This window comes from Dermacentor silvarum, chromosome 2 (genome assembly GCF_013339745.2).
Source record: "Dermacentor silvarum isolate Dsil-2018 chromosome 2, BIME_Dsil_1.4, whole genome shotgun sequence".
Lineage (NCBI taxonomy): Eukaryota > Metazoa > Arthropoda > Arachnida > Ixodida > Ixodidae > Dermacentor > Dermacentor silvarum.
Window position 1 is genome coordinate 67,201,666 of NC_051155.1, and position 18,778 is coordinate 67,220,443.

General features: G+C 46.2%; 1 protein-coding gene across 1 annotated transcript in view; it reads right to left on the reverse strand.

Annotated features, from left to right (window-relative positions):
- Positions 1-1,520, reverse strand: part of LOC119440113 (juvenile hormone acid O-methyltransferase) — a 63,436-nt gene extending 61,916 nt beyond the window's left edge. Inside the window, exons 1-2 of the mRNA XM_049662762.1 lie at positions 1,326-1,520; positions 443-534 (exon numbers count right to left, since the gene is read on the reverse strand). The gene's annotated coding sequence lies outside the window, so the exon portion shown is untranslated. The remainder of the gene's footprint in view (positions 1-442; positions 535-1,325) is intronic.
- Between the last annotated feature and the right edge of the window lie 17,258 nt (positions 1,521-18,778).

An 18,778-nucleotide genomic window follows, 5' to 3' on the forward strand; every position in this document is an offset into this window, starting at 1 on the left:
GTCTGCACTCCATAGTTTATTGTGATAGCAGCACTGAAGCGGCAATGTTTGATTTACGTCCACTGGCGGTTGAATTGCCTGTGAACTTTTCGTCCTCACTCATCATAATCATTACCACTATCGTGATTGTCATGATCATCATCCTGATTGTTACCATTATCATCAAATCGTCCACATTGCGGCTGCCAGAACACAGTTTGTGGTTCAACATCATCATTCGTTTTATCACATGTTTAGAGTGCACCATCCGCGGGATCGGGTCACGAGAGAGGCTAGAAACCGAGCTTACAAACATATCTTGTACGGAAAAGTGGCCGCAACTTTCCAAAAAAGACACTGTAATAAAAATATTGTCGCACTGTTCATGTAAAAGCTTGAATACATTACCGGCTGCAGCAAACAATTATCTCACAAAGCCGAGTGCCATAAAAAAAGCATTTACCTGTTTACTATGTTCTCGACGAGGTTCCTGTTGACGACAACCGTTAACCTTTTCACCTTCTTGCTGCGTGAAAATCGCTTACTGCCTTCTACCTGAAAAGCAAGCAGTATTTATCTTGCTATCATGGCTAACTCAAGCGTTATCGCCACAGGCAGTGCGTAGAGAGGTGAAACTGTAATCTTGCCTTTAAGAGCGGTGGCCTAGTATCACTGACTTTACGTACAACACATATTTTTAATAATTTTGTTCTGCCTTATATAGAGGTGATAAGCTGCGTAATATCCCCCGTACGGTTGTACCTGAATATCACGAACGAGGTACACTGGTATTCGGTTTCGATTGAGGCGAAATGCAAGCACGCCCGTGTGCTTCCGTTGTAGTGCACGTTAAAGAACCGCAGGTGGTAAAAAATTAATCCGGAGCCCTGCACTACGGCGTGCCTCATAACCAGTACTTTTTTGGCACTGAAGGCCCCAGAAAGAAGAACTGATATTTGGTAAAATACGGTTTTCCTGTGTAGTAAGCCCAACAATAAACGCATGTGCGCTTGCTCGCCAGCCCGTGCGCACGCGCACACAGACACACGTAATTCCACACAAATTACGTCAACTGATTTCTCCCTTGAATAGTAATAAGGCGTGAAGTTCGGTCGAGCTATATAGCATCCTTACGAACTAGTACTTCCCTGTTTATTTCCCTCTTCCCCTTCCCTTAACGCCGAGTAGCTGGCTAGAGGAATTTACCTAAGGCCGACCTCTCTGCATTTCGCATCATTAAACTTCTCTCTCTCTCTCATACTCGCACACTCTAATTTATTCTGTTACTTGAGACAAGAAAATTGTTAGATATAGAGAAGAGGCACCGGAAGGAAAGGTAACCTTACCTTTACGATGCAGAACCTCGGTCCGATGAGCTTCAACCTGAACTCAGTTGTGAGCTTTCTCCGTTTTAAAATTCTTTTAGTGGGATGACAGAGATAAATATGGCCAAATTGAACGTTCAGCCACTAGAAACATGAAACAATTGCTGCAATTGCGGCAAAGAAGATGAAAGTTGCTGGGTAAAGGCTAAAAATTCGCCTTTTAAAGGATAAAGGCGACTTGAAGTCTGACAAATTGCGCTGCGCGCAGTGCACACGAAATTGACCTGTCCCAGAGAATCGCACCATCTGCTGAAAATGGACTTTTAATATACGGCTGATGCATGACATCAATGGACGCTTCCAGTTGCTTCCTGTCTGAGCAATATCCTGCTCAGGCAGAGCCCTCTGTCAGTGACTTTCTATCTCAGCATGACCGTGTACGTGATGCGTTTTGTGGCTCTACAAAAATAAAATGGGAGACCGTACACATGCTTGAAAAACAGACTTTTATGTTTCCGGAGTTGTGCTTTGAAATATCACGTTCTCAGATATCAGTTGGTACTAAACGTGCTTTCCGCCTTTTTTCTTGTTTTTCCATACGCACTCAATTCTCCATATACTGGGGCTTTTTCAGAAATGTCACAGTTTAATGGATGCCTGTGATAACAAAACCGTTGAGATTAGCTGGAACCTTTTTGTGAGAAAAGTTGATTAACTAAAGATAAGTATACACCCCTGCGCAAGACGCCTTGCCATTCTGGTGCTCAGGAGTATAATAGCCAACTAAGAAGATTATCAATAAGAAAAAGCATCGCTAACGCCTTGCGAAGAAGTTCCCATCCAGTGTTCGATATAATACTATGATACAGCGAATAACGCCTATGTATCTGTCCTCAAAGAAGCCAAAACTGTCTTCCAGCAACGCACGTTATACCTCTATGTTAACTGACAGGCCACGCAAGTTTTGGGGCGTCATTATCGCTTGGACAGCACACCTTACTTATTTATTTTACAACGAAGCTGTCTATAGCTAGGAATCGGGATTTTATGGCGTCCGCGCGGAAAACTCTCCCCTAAAAAGTGAGATTCAAAGAATCAACGACAAAAGCAACTGTATAACGCTGCTCGCGTCGGAGCTCGGTTTGACGGCTATCTGTGTATAAAACGATCTGTATCTCTGAATGTATGACGTAGTGCGTGACGTACGTGCGCCTGATAAGGCGACCAAGGGGAAAGGGTTGGCGCCCCTCGGTGTAACTGCGCGAACGCACTCGTGCCACTGCTCACGCGTTCGTCGTCATCGTCCTCTTCTATAGCGGGCTCCGTTGCCGCTCATCATTCCAGCGTACAACTTCACTTCTCTTCTGTCAGCATAATGGGGAGGCCTCGTTAACGGGGGCATGATCCATTGCTTAAGGGGGTGTGTCCGTTTAACGTCGCGGACAGATATATTAACAGAGGTGATACGCGAACGTGTGTGCGTACTTATCGTCACAATGACCACCGATCAGGACAATAAATATGTTCGTACCTTTGTTCAAAATTCTGTGTTACCTCTGTGTCGTGCGCTAAATAGCTTCGCTGGTCATCTTCCTTCACAGAGTGGAATGGCTGATGAATCTTTATTTATTTATTTATTTGGTAGACTCTCAGAGCAGGAGTCATAACGGAGCGGTGTGCTTAAGTCAGTAGAAAGAAAATTAACAAAGGAATAATAAAGCAACGTGTAGTAAAATAGCTCAGTATACAATGTTAGCAAAAAATATGCATGGACAGGTAATCCACAAACTAACAAATCAAAACGAACACTTCAAGTGATATACCGTATAGGTGGCTGTGCTATAAAAACATTAGCTAAACAATTATTGAAATGATGATGGATTCGTATGGCAGCAGTGTGCACAGGAAGGCGATTGCACTCTTGGGATTTACGTCGTAGGAATGACCGAAGGGGCAAGTATTTGTTCTGCATGACCAACCTTGTGACGATGATCCTGCCGAGACGATATGTAAACAGGAGGTAAAATAAGTTCGTCACGAATGTAAGGGTGGTGAAATATGTGGTGAAAAAGGCAGAAAACAAAGATTCTGCGACGGTGTGCTAGTGCTGGCAGGTCGAGATTAGGTTGCATGTTACTTACACTGGCAGTTTTGTTATACGAGTAGTTAAAAAAATGAAGCGGGCAGATGTGTGTAAACCATTTCTAAAGAGCGTAATCACTGTTCGTGACCAGGATCCCAGACTGCGGCGGCGCATTCGAATTTTGAGCAAAAAATAATAAATAAAGCAAACGTTTCAGTGTTGAAGACGCTTGCGAAAGGTTTTGACGAATGCATCCCAGTTTTTGTTTTGCATTATTAGTTACGTACGCAATGTGAACGGCCAGGTGAACTCATTCGTAATGTGGACGCCGAGGTATTTGTAAGAAACAACTGCTTCTAAAGGGATGTTATTAACGTAGTAAGTTTGTAACTCGCGGCTGGATCTTTTTACACGCTCGAATTTACATTTGTAAAGAAATGTTCAATGCCATACACCATTCCTTGCACTATTTCGCAGTTGTTTTAACGGCGGTTTGAAGGTAATTCGTGCCATTACGGTGAGATATTTCGCGAAATATTACGCAGTAATAAGCGAAAAAGTGTATTTGAGATTAAATACAGTTAGGCAACTCGTCAATATAGATGAATTGTACCGGGTCAAGCACAAAACTTTGTGGTGCGCCAGAGTTTACAGGAGTTAGTGGCGAGTTCGTGTTATTATTGCGATAGCAATTATATGGACTCTCAAAAGCAGATTTCTGCCGTCGGCGTCGCCGTCGCCGTGAGGTTCCGTATGACGTCAATGGAGATGAAATCGTCGCCGCGCGCCGAACGCTGTATGTGCGAGTGAAAGGGCGCGAGGGGTGCGCGCTTTCACGGGGAGTGAACGCACGGCGGAGAACAAACGCGCGTTCTGCTCCGTGCTCGCTTAAGGGCTGCAGAAGTAGGCGTCTCTTTCCTCCTTTACAATCATCATATATGTAGAGCAAACGCGCCTTCTTCCGACGCGCGAGAGGCCGTGGGGGAGGAGGGGAGGGGGAGGGAAGGGAGGCGACGCTTAGTTGCGGCACCAAGTGCCTATTTATATCAGAGGCTCCGGCAACAGTCACCAACGCCGCACGCATTTTGAGCGAACGCGGGCAAAACGCCGACGGCGTCGACAACAGTTCTGCGTGTTGCCGGCGCTGCTGCATGTCCAAGTTTATACAGCTGATAAAGCTAATATCATTACTCCGTATGGCTCTCTACAAATTTGCTATCGCAATTGATGCTTCGCCTTTCAGGTGAAACTGCGACAAGGTTTAGTAGAAATCATTCAAGCCAGGTGAAAAGATTTGAATCGAGGTTAAGGTAACCTAATTTGAAAAATAATACCTTATGTCACACATTGTCAAACGCATCCGAAAATCTAAATAAAATGCTGTCTACCAAAGAACCATGGCTAAGGATGTTATTCAGATTATGCATGAACATTACGAGCCGAATTTCACATGAATACGTCTTCCGAAAGAGATGTTGTGAGTGCGAGAAAAATTAGTTTCAGTCCAGAACTTTCACAAGTTGCGACAATAGAATATGCTGTAGCAGCTTGCATGTGATTCTAGTGAGGGAAATGGGCCTATAATTAAGTGGTAGCATTTCTTACCTCCTTTATGAAGTGGTATCACCTTCTCCATCTTCCAATGGTAAGGGAACCACTGTCCAGTGACTGCTGAAAGATTTTTGTCAGTATAATCGAAGAATAACAACTGGTGCTTTTTCAAAATTTGGTATTACCAAAATGACAACTTTTAAGGGACTGATTAGAGTTTGTACATCAATAGGGTCAATAAGTATAGAAGACATAAGAAGGTAGCCACTGTACTGCGTAGCCGGCTGTGGGGTAGTCCAACTTGCAGAGAAATAGCTGCAAAGACTTCATAGGAACTTCTGCACACAGGCACGAAGGAATGACATTTCCCGTACCGTAAACCAGACTTGTGAAATGATTATCTTTTGGGTTTACGACACGCTATAAATTTTGGCGTAGCTTGTTAGCAAGCATGTGAGTGTGTAATGTAGTGCATCATGTTGAGGATTTCTGTGTACAGTGACGTATTCTGTAGAGACAAGCTGGTAATCAGCCCAACCATCTTCGTCAGCGCAAACCTTAGCAGACCTGTAAACTCACCTGTTTTTGTGCGATAAGCGCTCAGTATTACGTTTGTACCATGGGGCGTTGTTATTAAAAACGGCACAGCGAGTAGGAATAGCAGCAGTTAGGTCGTTATCTTTAGCCGTAAACAAATTGCAGTTAGTTTGAACCATACGATCCTAAAAATTGGTGAAAATAGCTATGAATGCCCCAAGGTAATTTATAATTGCTTAAAAATTACCAGAATAATTGTGACGAATTGTTTGAAGTTAATTTTTAACGTTTCGTCTAGATATTTCAAAGCCAAAAAAGAGAAGACGATGGTCCCTCCAGCCAGGTATATAATTAATACTCTAAACTAGACCCGGGCGTGGTGCTAGAACTAGGCTGAGGGTATTTGCAACACACTTCGGTGTTCTTGTAGGTTGCGTGATTAGTTGAGAAAAAGAAAAAAATGTCACAGTTTCGCCCTAAGGGCGAAGCAGTGAATGCGATAGCAACACAGCAATGTCATACGATGTAAGGTGAGCGGCTGTGGTAGCAATATAAATTGTAGTAAACATGAGCTGATTAAGTAAGCAGGTGTGCTGCGGCGTAAGTATACCGACATGAAGAGAGACTCGATGACCACGAGAAGGCGCGTGTGAAACGGTGGTGTTGATGAGAAGCGCTTCCCGTGGGCAGCGCGTGCGAAGGGACACACCTGTAGCGCTGCACTGCCGATCCGGGCAGCATTACATGTGTAGCGTGCGTTGGAAAATGTGGCCCGACTATTACAAACTGAATGAACAAGCGTGGTGTGAACGCGCACAAACAAACATGAATAGATCACACTGAATGACTGCAGACAACGACTGTCAAAACGCTGGCAGCAAGCCCATACGCTGCAGCGGGCGAAGGTACGTGCGGTCTATCGCTTCAACAGAGACTGAGCGGCGAATGCACAGTGCATAAAGGTCAGAGCCGTGTGGAGATAAGAGACGGTGCGGTCGAGCGACGAGCGCGGTTGTTGGCAGAGTAGAAGTGCGCCCCCCCCCCCCCCCCGCTCCCTCCGGCGCTGGCTTCCCGCTTCCTTGCTTGCGCGTGGGAGAGATAAGAGACTATGCGGACGAGCGACGAGCGCGGTTGTTGGTAGAGAAGTGCCCCCCCCCCCCCCTGCTCCCTCCGGCGCTGGCTTTCCGCTTCCTTGCTTGCGCGTGGGAGATTGAGTGCGTTCGCTCTCCGTGATAGCGCGCGTCCCCGCACGCTTCCGCTGGGGCATACGGCGCGCGGCGAAGCTTTTATCTATACGGAACCTCACGGCGACGGCGACGGCAGAAATCCGGTTGAAGTGTCCATATAATTGCTATCGCAATAAAAAGGGGAAAACGTTCCCAAAACTGCATTGACTAGCGGGGAGAAGGGATTCATAACGGGCGATTCAGGATTCCAGCTAATATTAGAAATGTTAATGTCACCTAGCATTGCAGGTAATTAGGGGTTACGAGATAGAACAGTATTGCTAAGGTCATGCAAATGATTAACAATTTTTTTAGTTTAACAATATTAGTCCATACTAAAGGCCCTGCTGTTTCTCATCTCGAATAAGCCAATATACAAAGCGACGCTTTCTGCAGCAATGTCATCCAATCCTGAGACGTGATACCTACTTATACGCGAGACTAAGATTACCCTCCTAATATTCCTGTCATCACTGCACCTCCTGGTAATGCTAAGTAAATTGCATCGCTAGAAACATCTTCAAATTCGGGTTCTGACTCAAAAATATCCAAGTTTTTAAGAAGTACTATCGGCATTTCTTTTTTGTTCCTTTCCAACATTTTTTAGCAGTACATTGATGAAGGCGCACTCCCTCATGACTGGCAAGTTGAGAACGTAGTTCCGGTGCACAAAGCGGGTACTAAAATTCCGCTCTAAACTATCCTCGAAAACATTAATCCTCGAGAATAGTAACTACAGTAAAATGTTTACCTTTTTAGAAACACGTTCCTTTATTTCTGGCGCGCAACATGGTTTCCGCAAGAATCTATCATTTGAAACACAGCTAGCATCCTTCACTCACCAGTTCATGTCACTTAAGCCCGTCGATCCCTAGCTGATTGTGATTTTCTTGACCTTTTGAAAGCCTTGGAGAAAATAAGTGATAAACCGCTACTCATATAGCTCAAATAACTTAACCTTGATTGTAATCTCATCAGTTGGGTCAAATATTTTCTGTTTACACGGAAACAGTGCTGTTCACTCTAGTATTCGCAGAGTTGCATTTTGGCTCCTCTTTTGTTTCTAATTTGCGCTAATGACTTCCCTCTCTGTGTATATTGTAATATGCGGCTATTCGCGGACAAATGCGTTGTCTTCCGAGAAATTGCCAACTTAAACAACATTACTACCCTTAAAAAGACATTGACTACCTGTAGGATTGGCGCATAACTTCGCAATTGCAATTAACTTGTACAAAATGGAAGGTTATAGGTGTCTTCTGGATTTCAGCTTCCTAAGTACCTGACTTACTTAAAAACATTGCTCTCGAGTGCATAAGCTCTCACCGTTACCTAGGCGCACACATCACCGCCTCTCTAACTTGGTTGCATAAGTTGCATAAGTTGCATAATTAATAACGCCAATCGCGCGCTTGGGTAGATCAGCCGTATTTTCTCCTTCGCACCTGTCTCACTAAAGCACCTGTCTCACTAAAGCTGTCTCACTAATACGTTATTTCGAAGCGAACTAGAATGCTGCGCACAGTTATGGTATCCCAGATCGGAGAAGGTATTTCATTCCTTTGCACTAATCTATAGTAATTTTGTTTGCTTCACCCTTAGGAACTACAGCCGCCAAGAAAGCATAAGCGCCATGAAGGACTCACTCAAATTACCACCTCTTGCTTCTTGTAGTAAGCTTCTTGGCCAGGGGTTATTCCGCAAAATCTATTACCATATTCCTACCCCTTGTAAGACGCTTATTACCCCTCGTACGTATCGGCAAGGATGAAACATTCTAATAAAGATGGTGTTATGTCAGGTGTAACCAAAATAGGCAGTTAATCTTTCATGCCCAGAACATCGCTTGCCTGCAACCACCTTCCCGGGTCTGCAGTCGCCATCACCGATCATCGGTAGTTTCATTCCGCACTATGTAGCATTATAATAACGTAATCACTCCTTCTTTGTATAGATATTGTCACGTTTTAGCTACGGTGAGAAACCACAGTGGCACAAGGCCAGTGCAGGAGGAAGGCCGCCGCTGTGACCATGGTCACGAACACGCCCTTTCGAGCGCAGGCTCTTTCACTATGGATCATGACGGCCCGACTCGTCTTCAGTGCTACCAGCTCCTTCCCAGGATTTCCGCCCAACGAGCGAGCGTGCCTCCATCGTCCCGTTACCAGCGTAAAGTAACCTGAAGGTATGCCCCCACGGCCAATTCCAGCCACCGTCGGCACCGTCATCTGGCCACACAGGGTCACAATCAGCACGGGGTTTTCGACGCAACTACAAAAGCCAGTGCAGTCGCAATACCAGTTGGGGCACACCGCTGCTTTGACGATGATCACGAACACGCCCTTTCCAACGTGGGTTAGTTATTTACCGCACACGTGTGGTTACCTTTCTAGTGACCCTTTTGTAGTGGCGGTGATGTGCCCCCGTGACCTTCTCGATTCACGGCGTCGGTGTTTGTATCAACCGGTGTGTTTGTTTTGTAACAATGCTTGTTATCTCCCCCTTGTTGACGCCATCGGGAGACATTGAACTTAACCCCAGACATACGCTCGAGTCTATAGTGAATACACTATCACGCCTGGAAGCGTGCCAAAATACTGTGTTCACAGAAGTCAGCCTCATTCTTTCATCTCAGTCCAATATTAGCAATCTTGTTAGCCGCCTTTCTTGCTGCGTTGATGCACTGGAGACAATTGTTGAGGGTAACAGGAAGCGAGAACCTGCTTGTCATGCTGAGACCAATAACGTCATTTACAAACTTTCCTGTGAAATGAAAACACTAACGGAAAAATGTGGCGATGCCGAGAACTGTCTTCGTCTATGCAACTTGGTGTTTTTTGGTGTAGAATTGATTGATTGATTATTGTGGTTTGTTGGCGCAAGGGCCAGTTATGGCCAAAGAGCGCCAAGACGATGGTAATGGCTTGTTAGTGATATATGAATAGTCAATTACATGAACAGATGTGGCATGGCTGTAAAGGAGCCTAAAAAAAGTCGCTGTAAAGTGCGTAAAATCTATACGTAATAAGATTATGGCAATGACTAATGATGTGTACTATAGACATGAACAATGCATTGCAAAAGAGTGATAAGACAAAATATTACAGACGTAAGAATTGGCCAGAAGCACAAGTGCCTAAAACAGAGCCCTTGAAACACAAGGGCCTGGAGACATGTGCTATAAAGAACTATCACAGCAACATCCTCTGAAGAGAGGATGCGCTACGAACTTATTGGCCTAACAACATGTAGCACAACATCATTCAAGAATGCGAGGACTGCTGTGGTGTTAAAGAGCGGTTCTTTACCAAGGAAAATAGCGGGATGTAGAGGGAGACAGTAGCGATATGCTAGAGGAAAGTGTTTCTTTCTGTCTCTTTCGGCTTCCCGACACTCCAGGAGGACGTGGAGGACGGTGAGCCTCTCGCCACATCTACCACAGGTTGGAGGATCATTACCATTCAATAGAAAATTGTGGATGGCGTACGTGTGTCCTATTCTGAGACGACAGAATAGGATATCAGTTCGCCGGGTTTTTGTTACGGAGGGCCAGTAACCTAACTGTGGCTTAATCAAATGAAGCTTATTATTTGTTTCTGCGTCCCACAAGCGTTGCCAGTGGCTTCGCAGTTTCTTTCGCAAGAAAGGTTTCAAATCTGTTGCAGGAACAGCAGCTGTAGGGTTATTAGCGGGTGATGTGACTGATGTGGCCATTTGGTCGGCAAGAACATTGCCCTCGATGCCTCTATGCCCAGGCACCCAGCATATAATCACATGCTGGTTAGTTGCGTATGCTCTACAAAGTACAGAATAGAGCTCAATGAGGACAGGGTTTTTCTGTTTACACGGTGACTTCAAGGCTTTTACGACGCTTTGGGAGTCTGTAAATATAATAGTTTTTTCATGTTTTGATTTCTTTATATGCTTTACGGCTGACAATATTGCGTAGGCCTCAGCCGTAAAGATACTTGTTTCTGGGTGGAGTACGCCCGATTCCGAGAAGGACGGACCGACGGCTGCATAAGATACTCCGGCATATGATTTAGAAGCGTCCGTGTAAAATTCTGTGCACGAGAACTTGGACTGTAATTCTAGGAAATTCATTCGGATTTCGACCTCTGAAGCGTGCTTTGTAACTTCTACAAAGGATATATCACATTCTACTACCTGCCACTCCCAAGGTGGTAACAGCTTGGCTGAAGGCATTAAGCGATGTTCGAGGAGTGGGATGTCCATTTCTTCGCTAAGCTCCCTGACACGCGGTGAGAATGCTGTCTTACAGAGGGACGATTACGAAAAAGTGTAGCACACGTCATATCGTTAACGGTATTAAAACACGGATGCTGCTGATTAGAGTGAACTTTAAGGAAATATGTAAGGCTGGTGAATGTTCTCTGCAGGTGGAGAGACCACTCATTTGATTCGACGTATAGACTTTCAATGGGGCTTGTTCTGAAAGCACCAGTGGCCAGGCGGATACCTAGATGGTGGACGGGATCCAGCATCTTCAGCGCACTAGGGGCGGCAGAGTGATATACCGCGCTACCATAATCCAATCGAGATGAAATGAGACTTTTGTAAAGATTCAGTAAACACTTCCTGTCGCTACCCCAGGATGTGTGAGATAAAATTTTCAGTAAGTTCATTGTTTTTAGACATTTCACCTTGAGATATTTTATATGCGGAATGAAAGTAAGCTTAGAATCAAGTATGATGCCTAGGAACTTGTGCTCTTTGTTGACAGGTATTTGTTGTCCATACATTTCGATAGTGGGATCTGGAACAAGCCCTTTCTTCCTGGTGAAAAGAACACAAGAACTTTTGTGGGGGTTCACTTTGAATCCGTTTTCGTCTGCCCATTTGGACACTTTGTTCAAGCCCTGTTGCACCTGTCTCTCACACACTGTAAGGTTACAGGGTTTGTAACCTATTTGTATGTCGTCTACGTAGACGGAATAAAAAATTGCTGGCGGTAATGAAGCACGAAGCGTGTTCATCTTCACGATAAACAGTGTGCAGCTGAGCACACCTCCTTGGGGTACGCCAGTTTCCTGTATAAATTGACGCGACAATACGTTGCCGATTTTCACACGGAAGGAGCGGTTAGACAAGTAGCTTTCTATTACGTTTAGCATATTTCCACGGATGCCCATTCCCGACAAGTCTCGCAAAATTCCGTAACGCCAAGTTGTGTCGTACGCCTTTTCCATATCGAGAAATATCGACAAGAAAAACTGTTTATGTACAAATGCGTCACGTATATGTCCTTCAATGCGCACAAGATGGTCAGTTGTGGACCGCCTTTCTCTGAAGCCACACTGATAGGGATCAAGCATATTGTTCAGTTCAAGGAAATGTTTAAGTCGGCGATTAATCATTTTTTCAAAACGTTTACACAGGCAACTTGTGAGAGCTATCGGGCGGTAACTTGCCGCCGAGGAAGGGTCTTTGCCCAGCTTCAAAACTGGAATAACAATAGCTTCCTTCCATGAGGAAGGCAGGTATCCGGCAGCCCAGATAGAGTTGAAAAGTCCCAGAAGTGTCATCTGTGTGTCAGTGTGTAAGTTTTTAATCATGTCATACATGATTCTGTCAGGTCCCGGTGCGGAGCTGCTGCATACGCTCAAGGCAGCTCTCAGCTCGGCTATATTAAATGGACGGTTGTATTGTTCATTCAGCCTGCATTTGCGATCCATTGACTTAAGTTCTGCTATTTGTTTATATTTGAGGAATGATTTCGAGTAATGTGTGGAGCTTGATACACGTTCAAAGTGCTCGCCCAGAGCGTTGGCCTGGTCTTCCAAGGTATTCCCATGGTCGTCAACTAAAGGTAATGGGTGGATTTGCTGCCCCTTTAGCTTTCTTAGGCCATTCCATACTATACTCTCTTGGGTATAGGATGTTGTACTAGAGAGAAACCTCTCCCAGCTAGTCCTCCTTGCCTGTCGCCGCGTACGCCTTCCCTGTGATTTTACCAGTTTAAATTCGATAAGATTTTCCGCAGTCGGGGCGCGACGCAATGCGCCCCACGCTTTGTTCTGTTTCTTTCGTGCCAGTCTGCACTCCTCATTCCACCAGGGAACCCGTCTTTTACATGAGAGGCCTTTTGTTTGTGGAATGAATTTTTCAGCTGCGTGGAGTATAAAACCAGTAAAATATGCTACTGCGTCGTCAATACTAAAATCGTTGATAAAATCTGGTGATAAGTAGGTTGACTCGTTAAAACCTTTCCAGTCAGCTGATTTTATTTTCCAACGGGGGGCGTGGGGAGGACTGTCATGCTCCTCTATCAGAGTCAGTGTCACAGGAAAGTGGTCGCTGCCGAATGGATTTTTAACGACATTCCATTCTATATAGGGAAGAAGGGTAGCAGAGCCAATCGCTAAATCTATGGAAGAAAATGAGTTATGGTAGATGTTGTAATATGTGGGCTCTTTTTTGTTAAACAGACATGCACCAGAGGTTATTAGAAAGTTCTCTATAAGCCGACCCCTGGCGTCACACCGGGAGTCTCCCCACAAAGTGCTGTGAGCATTAAAATCACCGGCAATAATGTATGGTTCCGGGAGCTGGTCAGTTAGCGTATAAAATTCCGTTTTGCTGAGTTTGTAGTCTGGCGGTATATAAATAGAACAGATGGTTACCAACTTGTTGAAGAGTATCGCTCGCACGGACACCGCCTCAAGTCGTGTCTGAAGAGAGAGATTCTGGCAAGCAACAGATTTATCCACAATTATTGCTACACCTCCAGAGGAGGCAACAGCAACGTCACGGTCTTTACGGAAGATAGCATATTGTCTGAGGAAGTTTGTTTGAGTGGGTTTTAGATGTGTTTCCTGAACACACAGCACTTTTGGGTTATATTTTTTAAGGAGTTCCCTAATATCGTCGAGGTTGTGGAGAAGTCCTCTCACATTCCACTGTAAAATTTGTGTGTCCATTTTGAATGTTTTTGTGCTGTGCGTTCAAGAATACAAAGTTAGCTCACGGGCCCTTTCCAGGAGCCGTGACACGAGACTTTTCTTTTTTGGAGCGGTCGATGGAATCACGCCGCTCCTTAGGCGCTGGCTGTGCCCTCATGCTTGGTGTTGTGTCCATGTCCTCTTGCGAGGCGCTGGACACGCGCTCTTGCGAGCGGTTAGTTTGACGTGAAGGCCTCGTCTCGAGGGACGAGACCTTGGAGGCCACCAGCCCGGAGGTCGATGGCCCCTTGTTCTGAGATGGCGGAGCAGCGCTAGCTGCAGCCGCCGAGGGGGCGGATGGCGTCACCGCCGGCCCACTACGCGTGTGCCAGACAGCCGCCGGGAGCCGTTGTGGCGCTGCCCCCTGACGCGCCACTTCGGCAAAGCTGGTTTTTGGCAGGTGCAATACCCGCCTGCGTGCCTCCTTGAAAGTTATGTTTTCCTTTACTTTAATAGTTACTATTTCCTTTTCTTTTTTCCAGGTTGGGCACGACCGCGAGTAGGCGGCGTGCTCCCCATCACAGTTAACACAATGTAGAGAGCTTTCACAAGACTCGGAGGAGTGTTCAGAAGCACTGCATTTCGCACAAGTTTGGCGGCCTCGACAGTTCTGTGAACTATGGCCGAACCGCTGGCATTTGAAACATCGTAGAGGATTTGGCACGTATGGCCTAACACGAAGCTTGATGTATCCGGCCTCGATGGTTTCGGGCAGAATACTCGAGTTGAAAAGTAAGTATCAGATGTTTGGTCTGGATTTCCTTGCCGTCGCGCCTCATCTTGATCCGTTTAACATTGATTACATTCTGCTCACTGAAGCCCTCCAGGAGTTCAGCTTCACTCAGCTGCAACAAATCATCATCTGATACAACGCCACGGGTGGTATTCATGGTACGGTGCGGGGTTACTGTTACTTGAGCTTCTCCAAATGCCACTAGGTTGGGTAGTTTCTCGTATTGTTTCATATCACGGAGCTCCAAGAGGAGATCCCCGCTTGCCATCCCGGATGCTTTATAGCCTGGTCCAAAAATATCAGTCAGAGTCTTTGACACAAGGAAAGGTGAGATTGTTCGTACTGATTTGTCTGTTTTTTCTGAGTGGATCACATGAAATCGGGGAAAGTTCTGTGTTTGACGTCCAAAAAACTGGAAAACATCTTCGGTGCGCCCTCGTTTCAGACGGCGATCAGTGAGTGGGGGGAAAGAGCTTGCCATAAGTATTGGTGAATGTTCGGCAGCAGCGCCAGCCACCCACCATGGAGCCCAACTAGGGGACGCTGCAATACCTGGAAAAGATTGGTCCTGCAAACGCCAGCTGTACGCCACTACTATAACCAAATATGGAATATCCAAGGTTGGCTACCCACACAAGGTTAACCCTAGCTGCCTGGGAAAACGGAAGTAAAAGGAAGTGAAAAGAAGACAGGATAGATTGAAAGTGAGAGAGAAAGACGAAGATTTAAGAGGAGGACAGGAAAAGGCAACTGCCGATTTCCCCTGGGTGGGTCAGCCCAGGGGTGCCGTCTATGTGAAGCAGAGGCCGAAGAGGTGTGTTGCCTCCGCCGGGGGGCCTTAAAGGTCCAAAACACCCGGCATCGGCTCAACCCCCAGGATCCCCCTTTCCCCAGACACGGCTAAGCCGCGCACGGCTACACGCGGGAGGGTCCAACCCCCATGTGCTCGGGTACGTGGTGTCGCAACGCACCAAACGCCTGCTTACGCAGACGCCCCTGCGGGTTTGGTGTAGAAGATGCGAATGGTGAAACGCAGACTCAGTCCGAGTCGCAGATACTTTCTTTTTGCGAGGAGAAGCTTGATGTTCCGCTAAAACCCAATGCTATTGAAAGAGTGCATATTCTGCGCCGATTATAAAGCGGTAAAACGAGTTCCATAATTCTTAAGCTTGCACCTTTTAACAGTAAATTGAACGTTCTTGTTGCAGGATCGAGACTTAAGGTTTCGTCCTTTTCAATACGGGAAGGTTACCCTGCGCGTGTGCAGCAGGTGAGAAGCAACCTTTACTTGTATGCTCAACAGAAAAAAGGTTCCCTTCAAAATACGGTTTGATAGGCTCATTATCGATAATAGGCTGTTTATCTACTATACCAATACTGACTCAGTCACTGAATTGAAGGCATAGCTATAACGACGTGTTTTTGCACTAGCACACTCTTTGCCTTTCTTGAAAACGCCCACCCAGGTGACTCCACGGTGTGGAATTATGGCATACAGAAGCCGCAGAATGACTCGATTCCGTCGATATAATGGAGAAAGGCTTTTAATAGCACTGATACGGGCCGTGAAGACCCTGCTAACAGGCGAGAGTCCCTGTTTTTTTCTCTCGTGCTCGCCGACGCTTCTTCTTTTTCTCTTCTTGTTCCGCCGGCGCTTCCAGTGAAAACAACATTCCCGGCCGCGCAGTGAAATTAATCACGTAGTTCAAGCGGGTATAGCTTTTGGATAGGCCTCGTTATAATAAGACCTCCTTGTTGTTTCAACTTGCATGAACGGACATGACCGTCTGAACTTCTGAATACTTCAATCACCCTGGCGAGTTTCCGTAGTTGACGGGGTGAAGTCTCGGAATGCACGATAACAACGTCGCCTTCCTTGAAGTCCGTAGCTGGTCGATTGGCCGCGAAATGAGCAGATCGTAGTTGCAGTAGATATTCTTTTCGCCATCGCTTCCAGAAGTTTTCGGTTAGAAGCTTTCTGTAGGCATTTCGACGAATGGTATCTGCTCGCCTCGAATTACTGTCAACTTCAACCGTATCGTAGGGTATAGCAGTTAGTCGTCGTCCAAGCAACAGGTCGGCTGCAGTCAGTGTGCACGGTTCTCCTTCGTGTGTCTCGACAAAAATTAGAGGCCTGGAGTTGATTACTGCTTCGACCTCTGTCAGCACTGTCGTGATTTATTTGAAATTGAGACAGGCTCTGCCAAGAATTTTACGCAGAGAAGTCTTCACAAATCGGAGCAGCCGTTCCCACCATCCGCCCCACCAAGGAGCATTCGGCACTATAAACTTCCACGAGATACCGTTAGAGGTGAGGTGGTTTGTCACGTCCTTTGCCGTGAACATGTAAAGAGTCTCTTTAAATCTGCCGACGCCTTTCGAAATGTCCTGGCATTGTCAGAATAGATAACGCAGGGTAGTCCTCTTCGGCCGACAAATCGCCGCAAGCACAATATGAAGGATTCGGACGTCATACTTGAAACGAGTTCGAGGTGCACGATTGCTCGCGACACGGCACACGTGAAAACTGTAACGTAGCACTTGGCGTCACCGTCTTGCGCGCGTGCTAGGAGACGTCCAGCGAAGTGAACACCAACAACTTCGAGAGGGTTTGTCGGCACCATTCGGTGACTTGGTAGAGGAGCGGTCGGAACACTTTCTGGTCTGGCAGTGAAACCTTTGCACACCTTGCAGCTATGTATAACCTTCTTGACTAGAACACACGCTCGACAAATCCAGTTGTACTCTCTGATCTGTGTAAGAGTTTCTCGTACACCTCCGTGCAAGACTTGTTGATGAGCTCTTATGGCCACCAGAGTGGAGTAATGGTGATTTGCGGGGAGAATTAATGGATGCTTCACTCCTAGCGGTAACTTCAGAACTGACAGACGTCCACCGACTCTGAGGATTCCGTCGGCGTCCATAAACGGGCGGAGATCGGCAATGCGCGACGTGGGTTCTAGGGGTCGTCCTCGTCCTATGCTGTGGAGGTCTGCATAAAATTCATTCTTGTTTTTGGACGCATTTGACCCAGTAGTGCTCGGCCCGAATTACTTCTGTCGCTTTCAGGTGGCCAATTTCTTCTGTCTTGTATCGACAACGGTCTGTGAATCTGAACACCCAAGCTGTTATTCTCAATAGGTGCTGAAGCTTGCTGAAACGCTCAATGCAAATAACTGGACTGTGTACTTTGGCTTGCATTACTACTTGAACAGCTGCTATCTCACTTCTGACAGCGTCGTCAAAGTCCGACGAAATGGATGGTTGGAGAGGCCACTTGTCCATGGATCCATGTAGCCAGTCAGGACCATGCCACCATCTTGAGCACGAAGTCACCTTGTCTAACGTCATTCCCCGCGTTAGCAAAACAGATGGATTCTCCAATCCTGGGCAATATCTCCACCGGGATGGTTCTGTTCTGTTCTTAATTTCCGTGATACGATTAGCTACAAACTGTTTCCATCTTGTGCAGTCTCCTCGTATCCATGACAATACAATAGTAGAGTCGGTCCACATAATGTACTCAATACGAATGTTATTTAGGGCACTCTTGACGCATGTGAGCAGTCTTGTGCCAACCAATGTACCTAAAAGCTCCAAGCGGGGTAGCGTTGTTTTCTTTATAGGAGCCACACGTGACTTGGAGATCAGCAACATGGGTCGTTCATCTGTGGTCGCAACCGCGTAAATCGCCGCTCCGTACGCAGCTGGGCTAGCATCGCAAAAGACATGCAGGTGCATCTCACTTGGCAACTTCCTTCCTCCGCCAAGGTAACGAGGAACAACTATTTCCTGCAGTTGCGGGAGCTTCCGTACCCAAGCTTGCCATTCTTCTTGAAGTTCATTGGGTAATTTCTCGTCCCAGCGTATCCCTCGTGTCCACAATCTCTGGAACAATATGCGTATGGCAATCGTGTACGGTCCAACGAGTCCGAGTGGATCGAATATTCTCGATGTCGCTTGTAAAATAAACCTTTTAGTGTCCAGTTTATCTTTCATGAACTCTAACAGGCTCTCAACAGAAAAAGTGAATACGTCTTTTGCAGGATTCCAAACAACGCCGAGAACTTTGACCGACTTCTCATGCAGCACCACCATTTCTTGACTGGCAGATTCCTGCTGGCGTTCTAAAGCTACCATTAGGTTGGCAGAATTTGTGGTCCATTTGCGTAAGACCATGCCCGCCTCTTTCATAATTTCTTGCACCTCACAACACAATTTTTTGCCTCTTCTTACGTGTCGGCGCCAGTGACTAGGTCGTCCACGTAAAAGGACTCGGTCAGTTTGGTCGCAGTTTGTGCTTTGGCCTTATGGGCTCTCTTCACATGGTAAATGATGGTCGCTGTGAGCAGGAATGGGATACACGTAGCTCCTAAGGGAAC